Source organism: Salmo salar, chromosome ssa19 (assembly GCF_905237065.1).
Source record: "Salmo salar chromosome ssa19, Ssal_v3.1, whole genome shotgun sequence".
Classification (NCBI taxonomy): Eukaryota; Metazoa; Chordata; class Actinopteri; order Salmoniformes; family Salmonidae; genus Salmo; species Salmo salar.
In genome coordinates, this window is record NC_059460.1 from 33,976,174 (window position 1) to 33,997,544 (window position 21,371).

Below are 21,371 nucleotides of genomic sequence, written 5' to 3' on the forward strand. Positions count from 1 at the left end.
AATACAGAGATGATGGCATCCTACAGAGATGATGGTATAATACAGAGATGATGGTATAATACAGAGATGATGGTATCCTACAGAGATGATGGTATCCTGTAGAAATGATGGTATAATACAGAGATGATGGTATCCTACAGAGATGATGGTATCCTACAGAGATGATGGTATAATACAGAGATGATGGTTTAATACAGAGATGATGGTATAATACAGAGATGATGGTATCCTACAGAGATGATGGTATAATACAGAGATGATGGTATCCTGTAGAGATGATGGTATAATACAGAGATGAAGGTATCCTATAGAGATGATGGTATAATACAGAGATGATGGTATCCTACAGAGATGATAGTATAATACTGAGATGATGGTATAATACAGAGATGATGGTATAATACAGAGATGATGGTATCCTTTAGAGATGATGGTATAATACAGAGATGATGGTATCCTGTAGAGATGATGGTATAATACAGAGATGATGGTATCCTACAGAGATGATAGTATAATACAGAGATGATGGTATAATACAGAGATGATGGTATCCTACAGAGATGATGGTATAATACAGAGATGATGGTATCCTGTAGAGATGATGGTATAATACAGAGATGAAGGTATCCTATAGAGATGATGGTATAATACAGAGATGATGGTATCCTACAGAGATGATAGTATAATACTGAGATGATGGTATAATACAGAGATGATGGTATAATACAGAGATGATGGTATCCTTTAGAGATGATGGTATAATACAGAGATGATGGTATCCTGTAGAGATGATGGTATAATACAGAGATGATGGTATCCTACAGAGATGATAGTATAATACAGAGATGATGGTATAATACAGAGATGATGGTATCCTATAGAGATGATGGTATAATACAGAGATGATGGTATCAAATAGAGATGATGTATAATAGAGAGATGTTGGTATCCTATAGAGATGATGGTAAAATACAGAGATGATGGTATCGTGTAGAGATGATGGTATAATACAGAGATGAAAGTATCCTATAGAGATGATGGTATAATACAGAGATGATGGCATCCTACAGAGATGATGGTATAATACAGAGATGATGGTATAATACAGAGATGATGGTATCCTACAGAGATGATGGTATCCTGTAGAAATGATGGTATAATACAGAGATGATGGTATCCTACAGAGATGATGGTATCCTACAGAGATGATGGTATAATACAGAGATGATGGTTTAATACAGAGATGATGGTATAATACAGAGATGATGGTATCCTACAGAGATGATGGTATAATACAGAGATGATGGTATCCTATAGAGATGATGGTATAATACAGAGATGATGGTATCAAATAGAGATGATGTATAATAGAGAGATGTTGGTATCCTATAGAGATGATGGTAAAATACAGAGATGATGGTATCGTGTAGAGATGATGGTATAATACAGAGATGAAAGTATCCTATAGAGATGATGGTATAATACAGAGATGATGGCATCCTACAGAGATGATGGTATAATACAGAGATGATGGTATAATACAGAGATGATGGTATCCTACAGAGATGATGGTATCCTGTAGAAATGATGGTATAATACAGAGATGATGGTATCCTACAGAGATGATGGTATCCTACAGAGATGATGGTATAATACAGAGATGATGGTTTAATACAGAGATGATGGTATAATACAGAGATGATGGTATCCTACAGAGATGATGGTATAATACAGAGATGATGGTATCCTGTAGAGATGATGGTATAATACAGAGATGAAGGTATCCTATAGAGATGATGGTATAATACAGAGATGATGGTATCCTACAGAGATGATAGTATAATACTGAGATGATGGTATAATACAGAGATGATGGTATAATACAGAGATGATGGTATCCTTTAGAGATGATGGTATAATACAGAGATGATGGTATCCTGTAGAGATGATGGTATAATACAGAGATGATGGTATCCTACAGAGATGATAGTATAATACAGAGATGATGGTATAATACAGAGATGATGGTATCCTATAGAGATGATGGTATAATACAGAGATGATGGTATCAAATAGAGATGATGTATAATAGAGAGATGTTGGTATCCTATAGAGATGATGGTAAAATACAGAGATGATGGTATCGTGTAGAGATGATGGTATAATACAGAGATGAAAGTATCCTATAGAGATGATGGTATAATACAGAGATGATGGCATCCTACAGAGATGATGGTATAATACAGAGATGATGGTATAATACAGAGATGATGGTATCCTACAGAGATGATGGTATCCTGTAGAAATGATGGTATAATACAGAGATGATGGTATCCTACAGAGATGATGGTATCCTACAGAGATGATGGTATAATACAGAGATGATGGTTTAATACAGAGATGATGGTATAATACAGAGATGATGGTATCCTACAGAGATGATGGTATAATACAGAGATGATGGTATCCTATAGAGATGATGGTATAATACAGAGATGATGGTATCAAATAGAGATGATGTATAATAGAGAGATGTTGGTATCCTATAGAGATGATGGTAAAATACAGAGATGATGGTATCGTGTAGAGATGATGGTATCCTGTAGAAATGATGGTATAATACAGAGATGATGGTATCCTACAGAGATGATGGTATCCTACAGAGATGATGGTATAATACAGAGATGATGGTTTAATACAGAGATGATGGTATAATACAGAGATGATGGTATCCTACAGAGATGATGGTATAATACAGAGATGATGGTATCCTGTAGAGATGATGGTATAATACAGAGATGAAGGTATCCTATAGAGATGATGGTATAATACAGATATGATGGTATAATACAGAGATGATGGTATAATACAGAGATGATTGTATCCTGTAGAGATAATGGTATCCTATAGAGATGATGGTATAATACAGAGATGATGGTATCCTATAGAGATGATGGTATAATACAGAGATGATGGTATCCTATAGAGATGATGGTATAATACAGAGATGATGGTATCCTACAGAGATGATGGTATCCTACAGAGATGATGGTATAATACAGAGATGATGGTATAATACAGAGATGATGGTATAATACAGAGATGATGGTATCCTACAGAGATGATGGTATAATACAGAGATGATGGTATCCTACAGAGATGATGGTATCCTACAGAGATTTACATTTTACATTTAAGTCATTTAGCAGACGCTCTTATCCAGAGCGACTTACAAATTGGTGCATTCACCTTATAATATCCAGTGGAACAACCACTTTACAATAGTGCATCTAAATCTTTTAAGGGGGGGGGTTAGAAGGATTACTTTATCCTATCCCAGGTATTCCTTGAAGAGGTGGGGTTTCAGGTGTCTCCGGAAGGTGGTGATTGACTCCGCTGTCCTGGCGTCGAGATGCTGGTATCCTACAGAGATGATAGTATAATACTGAGATGATAGTATAATACAGAAATGATGGTATAATACAGAGATGATGGTATCCTACAGAGATGATGGTATAATACAGAGATGATGGTATAATACAGAGATGATTGTATCCTGTAGAGATGATGGTATCTTATAGAGATGATGGTATAATACAGAGATAATGGTATCCTATAGAGATGATGATATAATACAGAGATGATGGTATCCTTCAGAGATGATAGTATAATAGTGAGATGATGGTATAATACAGAGATGATGGTATAATACAGAGATGATGGTATCCTACAGAGATGATGGTATAATACAGAGATGATGGTATCCTATAGAGATGATGGTATAATACTGAGATGATGGTATAATACTGAGATGATGGTATCCTATAGAGATGACGGTATAATACAGAGATGATGGTATCCTACAGAGATGATGGTGTCCTACAGAGATGATGGTATAATACAGAGATGACGGTATAATACAGAGATGATGGTATAATACAGAGATGATGGTATAATACAGAGATGATGGTATCCTGTAGAGATGATGGTATAATACAGAGATGATGGTATCCTGTAGAGATGATGGTATAATACAGAGATGATGGTATCCTACAGAGATGATAGTATAATACAGAGATGATGGTATAATACAGAGATGATGGTATCCTATAGAGATGATGGTATAATACAGAGATGATGGTATCAAATAGAGATGATGTATAATACAGAGATGTTGGTATCCTATAGAGATGATGGTAAAATACAGAGATGATGGTATCGTGTAGAGATGATGGTATAATACAGAGCTGAAAGTATCTTTTAGAGATGATGGTATAATACAGAGATGATGGTATCCTACAGAGATGATGGTATAATACAGAGATGATGGTATAATACAGAGATTATGGTATCCTACAGAGATGATGGTATCCTGTAGAAATGATGGTATAATACAGAGATGATGGTATCCTACAGAGATGATGGTATCCTACAGAGATGATGGTATAATACAGAGATGATGGTATAATACAGAGATGATGGTATAATACAGAGATGATGGTATCCTACAGAGATGATGGTAAAATACAGAGATGATGGTATCCTGTAGAGATGATGGTATAATACAGAGATGAAGGTATCCTATAAAGATGATGGTATAATACAGAGATGATGGTATCCTACAGAGATGATGGTATAATACAGATATGATGGTATAATACAGAGATGATGGTATAATACAGAGATGATTGTATCCTGTAGAGATGATGGTATCCTATAGAGATGATGGTATAATACAGAGATGATGGTATCCTATAGAGATGATGGTATAATACAGAGATGATGGTATCCTATAGAGATGATGGTATAATACAGAGATTATGGTATCCTACAGAGATGATGGTATCCTACAGAGATGATGGTATCCTACAGAGATGATGGTATAATACAGAGATGATGGTATAATACAGAGATGATGGTATAATACAGAGATGATGGTATCCTGTAGAGATGATGGTATAATACAGAGATGATGGTATCCTATAGAGATGATGGTATAATACAGAGATGATGGTATCCTACAGAGATGATAGTATAATACAGAGATTATGGTATAATACAGAGATGATGGTATAATACAGAGATGATTGTATAATACAGAGATGATGGTATCCCACAGAGATGACGGTATCCTACAGAGATGGTGGTATAATACAGATATGATGGTATAATACAGAGATGATGGTATAATACAGAGATGATCGTATCCCACAGAGATGATGGTATCCTGTAGAGATGATGGTATAATACAGAGATGAAGGTATCCTATAAAGATGATGGTATAATACAGAGATGATGGTATCCTACAGAGATGATGGTATAATACAGAGATGATGGTATAATACAGAGATGACGGTATAATACAGAGATGATGGTAAAATACAGAGATGATGGTATCCTGTAGAGATGATGGTATAATACAGAGATGAAGGTATCCTATAGAGATGATGGTATAATACAGAGATGATGGTATCCTACAGAGATGATGGTATAATACAGATATGATGGTATAATACAGAGATGATAGTATAATACAGAGATGAAGGTATCCTATAGAGATGATGGTATAATACAGAGATGCTGGTATCCTACAGAGATGATAGTATAATACTGAGATGATGGTATCCTACAGAGATGATGGTATAATACAGAGATGATGGTATCCTATAGAGATGATGGTATAATACAGAGATTATGGTATCCTACAGAGATGATGGTTTCCTACAGAGATGATGGTATAATACAGATATGATGGTATAATACAGAGATGATGGTATAATACAGAGATGATTGTATCCTGTAGAGATGATGGTATCCTATAGAGATGATGGTATAATACAGAGATGATGGTATCCTATAGAGATGATGGTATAATACAGAGATGATGGTATCCTATAGAGATGATGGTATAATACAGAGATTATGGTATCCTACAGAGATGATGGTATCCCACAGAGATGATGGTATCCTACAGAGATGATGGTATAATACAGAGATGATGGTATAATACAGAGATGATGGTATAATACAGAGATGATGGTATAATACAGAGATGATGGTATCCTGTAGAGATGATGGTATAATACAGAGATGATGGTATCCTATAGAGATGATGGTATAATACAGAGATGATGGTATCCTACAGAGATGATAGTATAATACAGAGATTATGGTATAATACAGAGATGATGGTATCCCACAGAGATGATGGTATAATACAGATATGATGGTATAATACAGAGATGATTGTATAATACAGAGATGATGGTATCCCACAGAGATGACGGTATCCTACAGAGATGGTGGTATAATACAGATATGATGGTATAATACAGAGATGATGGTATAATACAGAGATGATCGTATCCCATAGAGATGATGGTATCCTGTAGAGATGATGGTATAATACGGAGATGAAGGTATCCTATAAAGATGATGGTATAATACAGAGATGATGGTATCCTACAGAGATGATGGTATAATACAGAGATGATGGTATAATACAGAGATGACGGTATAATACAGAGATGATGGTATCCTACAGAGATGATGGTATAATACAGATATGATGGTATAATACAGAGATGATGGTATAATACAGAGATGAAGGTATCCTATAGAGATGATGGTATAATACAGAGATGCTGGTATCCTACAGAGATGATAGTATAATACTGAGATGATGATATAATACAGAGATGATGGTATAATACAGAGATGATGGTATCCTACAGAGATGATGGTATAATACAGAGATGATGGTATAATACAGAGATGATTGTATCCTGTAGAGATGATTGTATCTGTAGAGATGATGGTATCCTATAGAGATGATGGTATAATACAGAGATTATGGTATCCTATAGAGATGATGGTATAATACAGAGATGATGGTATAATACAGAGATGATGGTATAATACAGAGATGATGGTATCAAATAGAGATGATGTATCATACAGAGATGTTGGTATCCTATAGAGATGATGGAATAATACAGAGATGATGGTATAATACTGAGATGATGGTATCCTATATATGATGGTATCCTATAGAGATGATGTTATAATACAGAGATGATGGTATCCTACAGAGATGATGGTATAATACAGAGATGATGGTATAATACAGAGATGATGGTATCCTACAGAGATGATGGTATCCTACAGAGATGATGGTATAATACAGAGATGATGGTATCCTACAGAGATGATGGTATCCTACAGAGATGCTGGTATCCTACAGAGATGATAGTATAATACTGAGATGATGGTATAATACAGAGATGATGGTATAATACAGAGATGATGGTATCCTACAGAGATGATGGTATAATACAGATATGATGGAATAATACAGAGATGATGGTATAATACAGAGATGATTGTATCCTGTAGAGATGATGGTATCTTATAGAGATGATGGTATAATACAGAGATGATGGTATCCTATAGAGATGATGGTATAATACTGAGATGATGGTATCCTATAGAGATGACGGTATAATACAGAGATGATGGTATCCTACAGAGATAATGGTATCCTACAGAGATGATGGTATCCTACAGAGATGATGGTATAATACAGAGATGATGGTATAATACAGAGATTATGGTATAATACAGAGATGATGGTATCCTGTAGAGATGATGGTATAATACAGAGATGATGGTATCCTGTAGAGATGATGGTATAATACAGAGATGATGGTATCCTACAGAGATGATAGTATAATACAGAGATGATGGTATAATACAGAGATGATGGTATCCTATAGAGATGATGGTATAATACAGAGATGATGGTATCAAATAGAGATGATGTATAATAGAGAGATGTTGGTATCCTATAGAGATGATGGTAAAATACAGAGATGATGGTATCGTGTAGAGATGATGGTATAATACAGAGATGAAAGTATCCTATAGAGATGATGGTATAATACAGAGATGATGGTATCCTACAGAGATGATGGTATAATACAGAGATGATTGTATAATACAGAGATGATGGTATCCTACAGAGATGATGGTATAATACAGAGATGATGGTATCAAATAGAGATGATGTATAATACAGAGATGATGGTATCCTACAGAGATGATAGTATAATACAGAGATGATGGTATAATACAGAGATGATGGTATCCATTAGAGATGATGGTATAATACAGAGATGATGGTATCAAATAGAGATGATGTATAATACAGAGATGTTGGTATCCTATAGAGATGATGGTAAAATACAGAGATGATGGTATCCTATAGAGATGATGGTAAAATACAGAGATGATGGTATCCTGTAGAGATGATGGTATAATACAGAGATGAAAGTATCCTATAGAGATGATGGTATAATACAGAGATGATGGTATCCTACAGAGATGATGGTATAATACAGAGATGATGGTATAATACAGAGATGATGGTATCCTACAGAGATGATGGTATCCTGTAGAAATGATGGTATAATACAGAGATGATGGTATCCTACAGAGATGATGGTATCCTTCAGAGATGATGGTATAATACAGAGATGATGGTATAATACAGAGATGATGGTATAATACAGAGATGATGGTATCCTACAGAGATGATGGTAAAATACAGAGATGATGGTATCCTGTAGAGGAATGGTATAATACTGAGATGATGGTATCCTATATATGATGGTATCCTATAGAGATGATGTTATAATACTGAGATGATAGTATCCTACAGAGATGATGGTATAATACAGAGATGATGGTATAATAAAAAGATGATGGTATAATACAGAGATGATGGTATCCTACAGAGATTATGGTATCCTGTAGAGATGATGGTATAATACAGAGATGATGGTATCCTACAGAGATGATGTTATCCTACAGAGATTATGGTATCCTACAGAGATGATGGTATAATACAGAGATGATGGTATCCTACAGAGATGATGGTATCCTACAGAGATGCTGGTATCCTACAGAGATGATAGTATAATACTGAGATGATGGTATAATACAGAGATGATGGTATAACACAGAGATGATGGTATCCTACAGAGATGATGGTATAATACAGATATGATGGTATAATACAGAGATGATGGTATAATACAGAGATGATTGTATCCTGTAGAGATGATGGTATCCTATAGAGATGATGGTATAATACAGAGATGATGGTATCCTATAGAGATAATGGTATAATACAGAGTTGATGGTATCCTTCAGAGATGATATTATAATAGTGAGATGATGGTATAATACAGAGATGATGGTATCCTACAGAGATGATGGTATAAAACAGATATGATGGTATAATACAGAGATGATGGTATAATACAGAGATGATTGTATCCTGTAGAGATGATGGTATCCTATAGAGATGATGGTATAATACAGAGATTATGGTATCCTATAGAGATGATGGTATAATACAGTGATGACGGTATAACATTTAGATGATGGTATCCTATAGACACGATGGTATAATACAGAGATGATGGTATCCTACAGAGATGGTGGTATAATACAGAGATGATGGTGTAATACAGAGATGATGGTATAATACAGAGATGATGGTATTATACAGAGATTATGGGAAAATACAGAGATGATGGTATAATACAGAGATGATAGTATCCTATACAGATGATGGTATAATACAAAGATGATGGTATCCTATAGAGATGATGATATTATATAGAGATGATGTATAATACAGAGATGATTGTATCCTATAGAGATGATGGTATAATACAGAGATGATGGTATCCAATAGAGATGAATGTAAAATACAGAGATGATGGTATATTACTGTGATGATGGTATCCTATAGAGGTATCCTATAGACAGGATGGTATAATACAGAGATGATGGTATCCAATAGAGATGATGGTATAATACAGAGATGAAGGTATCCTATAGAGATGATGGTATAATACAGAGATGATGGTATCCTATAGATATGATGGTATAATACAGAGATGATGGTATAATACAGAGATGATGGTATATTACTGAGATGATGGTATCCTATAGAGATGATGGTATGATACAGAGATAATTGTATCCCACAGAGATGATGGTATCCTACAGAGATGATGGTATAATACAGAGATCATTGTATCCCACAGAGATGATGGTATCCTACAGAGATGATGGTATCCTACAGAGATGATGGTATAATACAGAGATCATGGTATCCCACAGAGATGATGGTATCCTACAGAGATGATGGTATAATACAGAGATGATGGTATCCTATAGAGATGATGGTATAATACAGTGATTACAGTATAACATTGAGATGATGGTATCCTATAGACACGATGGTATAATACAGAGATGATGGTATAATACAGAGATGATGGTATCCTATAGAGATGATGGTATCATATAGAGATGATGTATAATACAGAGATGATTGTATCCTATAGTGATGATGGTATAATACAGAGATGATGGTATACAATAGAGATGATGGTATAATACAGAGATGATGGTATAATACTGAGATGATGGTATCCTATAGAGATGATGGTATAATACAGAGATAATGGTATCCCACAGAGAGGATGGTATCCTACAGAGATGATGGTATAATACAGAGATCCTGGTATCCCACAGAGATGATGGTATCCTACAGAGATGATGGTATCCTACAGAGATGATGGTATAATACAGAGATGATGGTATCCAATAGAGATGATGGTATAATACAGAGATGATGGTATAATACTGAGATGAAGGTATCCTATAGAGATGATGGTATCCTATAGAGATGATGGTATAATACAGAGATGATGGTATAATACAGAGATGATTTTATCCAATAGAGATGATGGTATCATATAGAGATGATGTATAATACAGAGATGATGGTATCCTATAGAGATGATGGTATAATACAGAGATGATGGTATCCAATAGAGATGATGGTATAATACAGAGATTATGGTATCCTATAGAGATGATGGTATAATACAGATATGATGGTATAATACAGAGATTATGGTATCCTACAGAGATGATGGTATAATACAGAGATGATGGTATAATACAGAGATGATGGTGTCCTGTAGAGATAATGGTATAATACAGAGATGATGGTATCCTATAGAGATGATGGTATCCTACAGAGATGATGGTATAAAACAGAGATAATGGTATCCCACAGAGATGATGGTATCCTACAGAGATGATGGTATAATACAGAGATGATGGTAAAATACAGAGATGATGGTGTAATACAGAGATAATGGTATCCCACAGAGATGATGGTATCCAACAGAGATGATGGTATAATACAGAGATGATGGTAAAATACAGAGATGATGGTATAATACAGAGATGATGGTATCCTGTAGAGATGATGGTAAAATACAGAGATGATTGTATCCTATAGAGATGATGGTATCCTACAGAGATGATGGTATAATACAGAGATTATGGTATTATGCTGAGATGATGGTATCCTATAGAGATGATGGTATAATACAGAGATGATGGTATAACACTGAGATGATGGTATCCTATTGAGACGATGGTATAATACAGACATGAAGGTATTCAATAGAGATGATGGTATAATACAGAGATGATGGTATAATACGGAGATGAAGGTATCCTATTGAGATGATGGTATCCTATAGAGATGATGGTATAATACAGAAATGATGGTATAATACAGAGATGATGGTATCCAATAGAGATGATGGTATAATACAGAGATGAAGGTATCCTATAGAGATGATGGTATCCTACAGAGATGGTGGTATAATACAGAGATGATGGTGTAATACAGAGATGATGGTATAATACAGAGATGATGGTATAATACAGAGATGATGGTATTATACAGAGATGATGGTATTATTCAGAGATGATGGTATAATACAGAGATGATGGTATAATACAGAGATGATAGTATAATACAGAGATGATGGTATAATACAGAGATGATGGTATAATACAGAGATGATGGTATCCTATAGAGATGATGGTATATTACTGAGTTGATGGTATCCTATAGAGATGATGGTATGATACAGAGATAATTGTATCCCACAGAGATAATGGTATCCCACAGAGATTATGGTATCCTACAGAGATGATGGTATAATACAGAGATGATTGAAAAATACAGAGATGATGGTATAATACAGAGATGCTGTTATCCTGTAGAGATGATGGTATAATACAGAGATGATGGTATCCTATAGAGATGATGGTATCCTACAGAGATGATGGTATAATACAGAGATGATGGTATAACACTGAGATGATGGTATCCAATAGACACGATGGTATAATACAGAGATGATGGTATCCTATAGAGATGATGGTATAATACAGTGATGATGGTATAACACTGAGATGATGGTATCCTATAGACACGATGGTATAAAACAGAGATGATGGTATCCAATAGAGATGATGGTATAATACAGTGATGATGGTATAACACTGAGATGATGGTATCCTATAGACACGATGGTATAAAACAGAGATGATGGTATCCAATAGAGATGATGGTATAATACAGAGATGATGGTATAATACAGAGATGAAGGTATCCTATAGAGATGATGGTATCCTATAGAGATGATGGTATCATATAGAGATGATGTATAATACAGAGATGATTGTATCCTATAGAGATGATGGTATAATAGAGAGATGATGGTATCCTATAGAGATGATGGTATAATACAGAGATGATGGTATATTACTGAGATGATGGTATCCTATAGAGATGATGGTATGATACAGAGATAATTGTATCCCACAGAGATGATGGTATCCTACAGAGATGATGGTATAATACAGAGATCATGGTATCCCACAGAGATGATGGTATCCTACAGAGATGATGGTATCCTACAGAGATGATGGTATAATACAGAGATCATGGTATCCCACAGAGATGATGGTATCCTACAGAGATGATGGTATCCTACAGAGATGATGGTATAATACAGAGATGATGGTATCCTATAGAGATGATGGTATAATACAGTGATTACAGTATAACATTGAGATGATGGTATCCTATAGACACGATGGTATAATACAGAGATGATGGTATCCAATAGAGATGATGGTATAATACAGAGATGATGGTATAATACTGAGATGATGGTAAAATACAGAGATGATGGTATAATACAGAGATGATGGTATCCTGTAGAGATGATGGTAAAATACAGAGATGATTGTATCCTATAGAGATGATGGTATCCTACAGAGATGATGGTATAATACAGAGATTATGGTATTATGCTGAGATGATGGTATCCTATAGAGATGATGGTATAATACAGAGATGATGGTATAACACTGAGATGATGGTATCCTATTGAGACGATGGTATAATACAGACATGAAGGTATTCAATAGAGATGATGGTATAATACAGAGATGATGGTATAATACGGAGATGAAGGTATCCTATTGAGATGATGGTATCCTATAGAGATGATGGTATAATACAGAAATGATGGTATAATACAGAGATGATGGTATCCAATAGAGATGATGGTATAATACAGAGATGAAGGTATCCTATAGAGATGATGGTATCCTACAGAGATGGTGGTATAATACAGAGATGATGGTGTAATACAGAGATGATGGTATAATACAGAGATGATGGTATAATACAGAGATGATGGTATTATACAGAGATGATGGTATTATTCAGAGATGATGGTATAATACAGAGATGATGGTATAATACAGAGATGATAGTATAATACAGAGATGATGGTATAATACAGAGATGATGGTATAATACAGAGATGATGGTATCCTATAGAGATGATGGTATATTACTGAGTTGATGGTATCCTATAGAGATGATGGTATGATACAGAGATAATTGTATCCCACAGAGATAATGGTATCCCACAGAGATTATGGTATCCTACAGAGATGATGGTATAATACAGAGATGATTGAAAAATACAGAGATGATGGTATAATACAGAGATGCTGTTATCCTGTAGAGATGATGGTATAATACAGAGATGATGGTATCCTATAGAGATGATGGTATCCTACAGAGATGATGGTATAATACAGAGATGATGGTATAACACTGAGATGATGGTATCCAATAGACACGATGGTATAATACAGAGATGATGGTATCCTATAGAGATGATGGTATAATACAGTGATGATGGTATAACACTGAGATGATGGTATCCTATAGACACGATGGTATAAAACAGAGATGATGGTATCCAATAGAGATGATGGTATAATACAGTGATGATGGTATAACACTGAGATGATTGTATCCTATAGACACGATGGTATAAAACAGAGATGATGGTATCCAATAGAGATGATGGTATAATACAGAGATGATGGTATAATACAGAGATGAAGGTATCCTATAGAGATGATGGTATCCTATAGAGATGATGGTATCATATAGAGATGATGTATAATACAGAGATGATTGTATCCTATAGAGATGATGGTATAATAGAGAGATGATGGTATCCTATAGAGATGATGGTATAATACAGAGATGATGGTATATTACTGAGATGATGGTATCCTATAGAGATGATGGTATGATACAGAGATAATTGTATCCCACAGAGATGATGGTATCCTACAGAGATGATGGTATAATACAGAGATCATGGTATCCCACAGAGATGATGGTATCCTACAGAGATGATGGTATCCTACAGAGATGATGGTATAATACAGAGATCATGGTATCCCACAGAGATGATGGTATCCTACAGAGATGATGGTATCCTACAGAGATGATGGTATAATACAGAGATGATGGTATCCTATAGAGATGATGGTATAATACAGTGATTACAGTATAACATTGAGATGATGGTATCCTATAGACACGATGGTATAATACAGAGATGATGGTATCCAATAGAGATGATGGTATAATACAGAGATGATGGTATAATACAGAGATGAAGGTATCCTATAGAGATGATGGTATCCTACAGAGATGGTGGTATAATACAGAGATGATGGTGTAATACAGAGATGATGGTATAATACAGAGATGATGGTATAATACAGAGATGATGGTATTATACAGAGATTATGGTAAAATACAGAGATGATGGTATAATACAGAGATGATGGTATAATACAGAGATGATAGTATCCTATACAGATGATGGTATAATACAGAGATGATGGTATAATACAGAGATGATGGTATCCTATAGAGATGATGGTATCATATAGAGATTATGTATAATACAGAGATGATTGTATCCTATAGAGATGATGGTATAATACAGAGATGATGGTATCCAATAGAGATGATGGTATAATACAGAGGTGATGGTATATTACTGAGATGATGGTATCCTATAGAGATGATGGTATGATACAGAGATAATGGTATCCCACAGAGATGATGGTATCCTACAGAGATGATGGTATAATACAGAGATCATGGTATCCCACAGAGATGATGGTATCCTACAGAGATGATGGTATCCTACAGAGATGATGGTATAATACAGAGATTATGGTATCCTATAGAGATGATGGTATAATACAGTGATGACGGTATAACATTTAGATGATGGTATCCTATAGACACGATGGTATAATACAGAGATGATGGTATCCTACAGAGATGGTGGTATAATACAGAGATGATGGTGTAATACAGAGATGATGGTATAATACAGAGATGATGGTATTATACAGAGATTATGGGAAAATACAGAGATGATGGTATAATACAGAGATGATAGTATCCTATACAGATGATGGTATAATACAGAGATGATGGTATCCTATAGAGATGATGATATTATATAGAGATGATGTATAATACAGAGATGATTGTATCCTATAGAGATGATGGTATAATACAGAGATGATGGTATCCAATAGAGATGAATGTAAAATACAGAGATGATGGTATATTACTGTGATGATGGTATCCTATAGAGGTGATGGTATGATACAGAGATAATGGTATCCCACAGAGATGATGGTATCCTACAGAGATGATGGTATAATACAGAGATCATGGTATCCCACAGAGATGATGGTATCCGACAGAGATGATGGTATCCTACAGAGATGATGGTATAATACAGAGATGATGGTATCCTATAGAGATGATGGTATAATACAGTGATGACGGTATAACATTGAGATGATGGTATCCTATAGACAGGATGGTATAATACAGAGATGATGGTATCCAATAGAGATGATGGTATAATACAGAGATGAAGGTATCCTATAGAGATGATGGTATCCTACAGAGATGGTGGTATAATACAGAGATGATGGTGTAATACAGAGATGATGGTATAATACAGAGATGATGGTATAATACAGAGATGATGGTATTATACAGAGATGATGGTATTATTCAGAGATGATGGTATAATACAGAGATGATGGTATAATACAGAGATGATAGTATAATACAGAGATGATGGTATAATACAGAGATGATGGTATAATACAGAGATGATGGTATCCTATAGAGATGATGGTATATTACTGAGTTGATGGTATCCTATAGAGATGATGGTATGATACAGAGATAATTGTATCCCACAGAGATGATGGTATCCTACAGAGATGATGGTATAATACAGAGATCATGGTATCCCACAGAGATGATGGTATCCTACAGAGATGATGGTATCCTACAGAGATGATGGTATAATACAGAGATGATGGTATCCTATAGAGATGATGGTATATTACTGAGTTGATGGTATCCTATAGAGATGATGGTATGATACAGAGATAATTGTATCCCACAGAGATGATGGTATCCTACAGAGATGATGGTATAATACAGAGATCATGGTATCCCACAGAGATGATGGTATCCTACAGAGATGATGGTATCCTACAGAGATGATGGTATGATACAGAGATAATTGTATCCCACAGAGATGATGGTATCCTACAGAGATGATGGTATAATACAGAGATCATGGTATCCCACAGAGATGATGGTATCCTACAGAGATGATGGTATCCTACAGAGATGATGGTATAATACAGAGATCATGGTATCCCACAGAGATGATGGTATCCTATAGACACGATGGTATAATACAAAGATGATGGTATAATACAGAGATGATGGTATCCTATAGAGATGATGGTATCATATAGAGATGATGTATAATACAGAGATGATTGTATCCTATAGAGATGATGGTATAATACAGAGATGATGGTATCCAATAGAGATGGTGGTATAATACAGAGATGATGGTATCCTATAGATATGATGGTATAATACAGAGATGATGGTATAATACAGAGATGATGGTATATTACTGAGATGATGGTATCCTATAGAGATGATGGTATGATACAGAGATAATGGTATCCCACAGAGATGATGGTATCCTACAGAGATGATGGTATAATACAGAGATCATGGTATCCCACAGAGATGATGGTATCCTACAGAGATGATGGTATCCTACAGAGATGATGGTATAATACAGAGATGATGGTATACAATAGAGATGATGGTATAATACAGAGATGATGGTATAATACTGAGATGATGGTATCCTATAGAGATGATGGTATAATACAGAGATAATGGTATCCCACAGAGATGATGGTATCCTACAGAGATGATGGTATAATACAGAGATCCTGGTATCCCACAGAGATGATGGTATCCTACAGAGATGATGGTATCCTACAGAGATGATGGTATAATACAGAGATGATGGTATCCAATAGAGATGATGGTATAATACAGAGATGATGGTATAATACTGAGATGAAGGTATCCTATAGAGATGATGGTATCCTATAGAGATGATGGTATAATACAGAGATGATGGTATAATACAGAGATGATGGTATCCAATAGAGGTGATGTATCATATAGAGATGATGTATAATACATAGATGATGGTATCCTATAGAGATGATGGTATAATACAGAGATGATGGTATCCAATAGAGATGATGGTATAATACAGAGATGATGGTATCCTATAGAGATGATGGTATAATACAGAGATGATGGTATAATACAGAGATGATGGTATCCTACAGAGATGATGGTATAATACAGAGATGATGGTATAATACAGAGATGATGGTGTCCTGTAGAGATGATGGTATAATACAGAGATGATGGTATCCTATAGAGATGATGGTATCCTACAGAGATGATGGTATAATACAGAGATAATGGTATCCCACAGAGATGATGGTATCCTACAGAGATGATGGTATAATACAGAGATGATGGTAAAATACAGACATGATGGTATAATACAGAGATGATGGTATCCTATAGAGATGATGGTGTAATACAGAGATAATGGTATCCCACAGAGATGATGGTATCCTACAGAGATGATGGTATAATACAGAGATGATGGTAAAATACAGAGATGATGGTATAATACAGAGATGATGGTATCCTGTAGAGATGATGGTAAAATACAGAGATGATTGTATCCTATAGAGATGATGGTATCCTACAGAGATGATGGTATAATACAGAGATTATGGTATTATGCAGAGATGATGGTATCCTATAGAGATGATGGTATAATACAGAGATGATGGTATAACACTGAGATGATGGAATCCTATTGAGACGATGGTATAATACAGACATGAAGGTATCCAATAGAGATGATGGTATAATACAGAGATGATGGTATAATACGGAGATGAAGGTATCCTATAGAGATGATGGTATCCTATAGAGATGATGGTATAATACAGAAATGATGGTATAATACAGAGATGATGGTATCCTATAGAGATGATGGTGTAATACAGAGATAATGGTATCCCACAGAGATTATGGTATCCTACAGAGATGATGGTATAATACAGAGATGATGGTATATTACTGAGATGATGGTGTCCTATAGACACGATGGTATAAAACAGAGATGATGGTATCCAATAGAGATGATGGTATAATACAGTGATGATGGTATAACACTGAGATGATGGTATCCTATAGACACGATGGTATAAAACAGAGATGATGGTATCCAATAGAGATGATGGTATAATACAGAGATGATGGTATAATACAGAGATGAAGGTATCCTATAGAGATGATGGTATCCTATAGAGATGATGGTATCATATAGAGATGATGTATAATACAGAGATGATTGTATCCTATAGAGATGATGGTATTATACAGAGATGATGGTATCCAATAGAGATGATGATATAATACAGAGATGATGGTATATTACTGAGATGATGGTATCCTATAGAGATGATGGTATGATACAGAGATAATTGTATCCCACAGAGATGATGGTATCCTACAGAGATGATGGTATAATACAGAGATCATGGTATCCCACAGAGATGATGGTATCCTACAGAGATGATGGTATCCTACAGAGATGATGGTATAATACAGAGATCATGGTATCCCACAGAGATGATGGTATCCTACAGAGATGATGGTATCCTACAGAGATGATGGTATAATACAGAGATGATGGTATCCTATAGAGATGATGGTATAATACAGTGATTACAGTATAACATTGAGATGATGGTATCCTATAGACACGATGGTATAATACAGAGATGATGGTATAACACTGAGATGATGGTATCCTATAGACACGATGGTATTAAACAGAGATGATGGTATCCAATAGAGATGATGGTATCATATAGAGATGATGTATAATACAGAGATGATGGTATCCTATAGAGATGATGGTATCCTACAGAGATGGTGGTATAATACAGAGATGTTGGTGTAATACAGAGATGATGGTATAATACAGAGATGAAGGTATCCTATAGAGATGATGGTATCCTACAGAGATGGTGGTATAATACAGAGATGATGGTGTAATACAGAGATGATGGTATAATACAGAGATGATGGTATAATACAGAGATGATGGTATAATACAGAGATGATGGTATATTACTGAGATGATGGTATCCTATAGAGATGATGGTATGATACAGAGATAATGGTATCCCACAGAGATGATGGTATCCTACAGAGATGATGGTATAATACAGAGATCATGGTATCCCACAGAGATGATGGTATCCTACAGAGATGATGGTATAATACAGAGATGATGGTATCCTATAGAGATGATGGTATAATACAGAGATGATGGTATAATACAGAGATGATGGTATCCTATAGAGATGATGGTATCATATAGAGATGATGTATAATACAGAGATGATTGTATCCTATAGTGATGATGGTATAATACAGAGATGATGGTATACAATAGAGATGATGGTATAATACAGAGATGATGGTATAATACTGAGATGATGGTATAATACAGAGATGATGGTATAATACAGAGATGATGGTATTATACAGAGATTATGGTAAAATACAGAGATGATGGTATAATACAGAGATGATGGTATAATACAGAGATGATAGTATCCTATACAGATGATGGTATAATACAGAGATGATGGTATAATACAGAGATGATGGTATCCTATAGAGATGATGGTATCATATAGAGATTATGTATAATACAGAGATGATTGTATCCTATAGAGATGATGGTATGATACAGAGATAATGGTATCCCACAGAGATGATGGTATAATACAGAGATCATGGTATCCCACAGAGATGATGGTATCCGACAGAGATGATGGTATCCTACAGAGATGATGGTATAATACAGAGATGATGGTATCCTATAGAGATGATGGTATAATACAGTGATGACGGTATAACATTGAGATGATGGTATCCTATAGACACGATGGTATAATACAGAGATGATGGTATCGAATAGAGATGATGGTATAATACAGAGATGAAGGTATCCTATAGAGATGATGGTATCCTACAGAGATGGTGGTATAATACAGAGATGACGGTGTAATACAGAGATGATGGTATAATACAGAGATGATGGTATAATACAGAGATGATGGTATTATACAGAGATGATGGTATTATTCAGAGATGATGGTATAATACAGAGATGATGGTATAATACAGAGATGATAGTATAATACAGAGATGATGGTATTATACAGAGATGATGGTATAATACAGAGATGATGGTATCCTATAGAGATGATGGTATATTACTGAGTTGATGGTCTCCTATAGAGATGATGGTATGATACAGAGATAATTGTATCCCACAGAGATGATGGTATCCTACAGAGATGATGGTATAATACAGAGATCATGGTATCCCACAGAGATGATGGTATCCTACAGAGATGATGGTATCCTACAGAGATGATGGTATAATACAGAGATGATGGTATCCTATAGAGATGATGGTATATTACTGAGTTGATGGTATCCTATAGAGATGATGGTATGATACAGAGATAATTGTATCCCACAGAGATGATGGTATCCTACA